Source organism: Octodon degus, unplaced genomic scaffold, assembly GCF_000260255.1.
Source record: "Octodon degus isolate 3935 unplaced genomic scaffold, OctDeg1.0 scaffold00220, whole genome shotgun sequence".
NCBI classification, from domain to species: domain Eukaryota; kingdom Metazoa; phylum Chordata; class Mammalia; order Rodentia; family Octodontidae; genus Octodon; species Octodon degus.
Window position 1 is genome coordinate 2,586,184 of NW_004524796.1, and position 689 is coordinate 2,586,872.

Genomic DNA, 689 nt, shown 5'->3' on the forward strand with positions numbered 1-689 from the left:
AAATTTGAAAAAAAACTGAGCAAAAATAAAGTGGGATTTTTGTGGATAGTCTGGTAATTTTGGATTGGATGTCAGACATTGTGTATTTTACATTGTTGGGTGCTAGATTTTTTTCTTTCTTTTCTTTTCTTTTTTTAAATTTTCTGTTCCTATAACACTGTTTGTTTGTTTGTTTGTTTGTTTGTTTGTTTGTTTTTTTCCTTTCTTTCTTTCCTGTAACATTCTTTGCTCTAGTACGCAGGTTACTTGAAAACAGTTTGATCTTTTCAGATCTAACTTTTAGTCTATACCAAAGCAACTTTTGGTTTAAAGCTAATTTGGCCCAGTTACTGTCTCAGAACTCTTCTAAGTACCCAACAATGAGTACTTTATCCAATAAACTTTGTAATAAAATATGAAATGTATTTTTGGTCTCTGCCTGCATTTCTTGCCACACAGCTCCTTAATTTCTTATAATCTCTAGAATAATGTCTGTTTGTGTACTAGTGAAAGGATTACTGGCTGGAAAGTCCTAGATAGCCTTAGGATAGCAACAGGTTGCCAGGAAAAAGTCATATGATTATGGAAGTTTGGAGCTTTCATTCTTACCCATGAACCTCTGGAAGGGCCAGAGTCTAAGACTGAGCTGATTGCCAATGTCCAATGGCTAATAATTTAGTCAACTATAACTGCATAATTAAGGACATAAA